This window comes from Aplysia californica, unplaced genomic scaffold (assembly GCF_000002075.1).
Source record: "Aplysia californica isolate F4 #8 unplaced genomic scaffold, AplCal3.0 scaffold00051, whole genome shotgun sequence".
In the NCBI taxonomy this organism is placed as follows: domain Eukaryota; kingdom Metazoa; phylum Mollusca; class Gastropoda; order Aplysiida; family Aplysiidae; genus Aplysia; species Aplysia californica.
Genome location: NW_004797321.1, coordinates 1,122,072 through 1,124,224, shown reverse-complemented (window position 1 = coordinate 1,124,224; position 2,153 = coordinate 1,122,072).

Here is a 2,153-nt window from a genome sequence, read left to right as displayed (position 1 = left end):
TATGTACTGGAGAAAACAATTAGATCAGAGAAAAGTTCTGCAATTTGCAAGGAGGTTTTGAGGGGGAAACTCCAGACTTTCTGTCATTCAATCCAAAAACAAAACAAAATTTCCAAATGACTTTTATTTACTTTTAAAATGTCTTTAAAACTATTTATCAGGAGTGTCTCCAAGCCTACTCCCATGGTTCTTTGACAATTTGTCGTCGACTAAGATTCTCTGTTTCTGTCAAAATGCATTATTCCTTCCCATAGGTTATAAGGGACAGTCAAAAGAGGCATTGTCCGGCATCATTTCAAAGACTACATCAGCAGTTGCACACAGCCTCAGCATTGAGAGAATGGTTTGCAGTTATTGGGTCTATCTCACCAGTTCCAATGTGCACCACCAACAGAACCCATCTTTTTTTTTTTTCAGTTTTTTTTCTTTCCAACTCCTTAGAAACAAAGAGTTTTCCTTGAGGACAAGCATAGCAAAGCAAGACAAAGCTAGCATATGATCTGTCAAAACAAGAGGAGGTATCAGTGAATCTACCTGTGAGAACAACTGACCAGCAAAAAAATTATTTTTTTTAAACCCAAGAAGTGAGAGAGGAGGAAGGGGGGGGGGTGTAGAGAGATTTCTCTCACAGGAGAACAATGTACCACAAACAAGGCCTGTGTTAACTACTGCATGACACGATGATATCGCAAACTTTCATTTACCAAGTTTTCCAAAAAAACGATGAAGAACGAATGCAAGTACTCTCATTTAGTCAAAAAAATTCTTTATGGATGTTAAAAATAATAAATACATGTATCTACAGAACATAATGGCTCTATTTATACTTTCAAAAATTAATAAAAATGTTTATATTTTGAAAAAGAAGAAAACAAAACCACAGACAGGGGTAAATTAGAACAAATAAATTACTTAAATAAAGGCATATACAAGACCACTTCTATGCAAGTGACATTTCACAACTGGAGGCCAAATAAAAAACCCAAAACAACCACATTTGCATAAAAATCCTAGTCATGACATGATGATTAAAGAAATTCTTTCTTAGCATGAGGCGTACAAGATAAAAAGTGGCAGACCTTGATGAAGAATGAGAACATGCCACAACATAACAGAAGGGTCTTAGATCTCAAAACTTTTCCTGCCCTGCACATGTATCTTATTGGTACTGCAATGGCACAGTCGTATCTCAATTGCTCAAGTCACTTTTTTTTTCAGGTGTCTGGTTGAAGAAATAACTTTTACCTGCTCTTCTGCTTTGTTACAACAATATAGCAGGATGATGTTCCATTTACATTAAAATCCAACAAGGAAAATAACTTTTTTTTAGAGGGGGGAGGGGGGAGTTTGTGTGTGAAGTTTTTCTAACCAACAAAATGTGAGTTAAGCAACTGAGTAACAACTGTGACTGTGTGATATCACCGTATGTGTTCAGCGCCTCTTTCAACCTACTATAGTTACTGTCCGATGCAGGCTGCTCTGACTTTAACCTTCATTTCTTCTGGGATGGAGGTAAATCAAAAGTGAGACACAAACACTCCCCGAACAGCCTAATCTAACTCGAACCTCATAGGAGGAATGGAACCCAGAGTCGGCTCTTGACTTGACCTGCTAAAGCACTCTATCTTCACTGTACTACCCATCATGTGTTGGGGTTTGGGTGTGGGATAAGTAACCGGATACAGGCTGTTTCCTCGATTTTATCTATTCCTCACTACTTCCAATTTTGAGCCAAAACCTTTTGGTGCAGATGTCACGATGACAGCATTATGAAAACAGCGATAGCTCTGGTTTTACAAGAAATGGGGGTAAGTACTTCACCAGATCAAAACAGACCTGCACAGCAATCAAGTACAATACTGACAGAGCTATGTGTACCACAGTGGATACTGTCGCCCATTGATGTGCTCAGCCAAATACTGAAACATTTAAACAAACAACCGTTTTTACTTGTGGGAAGAGGCACCTAGAGTGGGGAGACAAATCTATTATTTTCACGGACTGCCGCAACTCTTTGTCAAGATCAAATCAAAATCCGAGTTTTCTCCTAAAAAGAAGAAATCTGCATACTTCAAATTCCAACAAGAACAGAACAAAAATTAAAGGAATTATTTTTTCTTTAAAGACATGGGGGGGGGGGGGGGGGGGGGGGA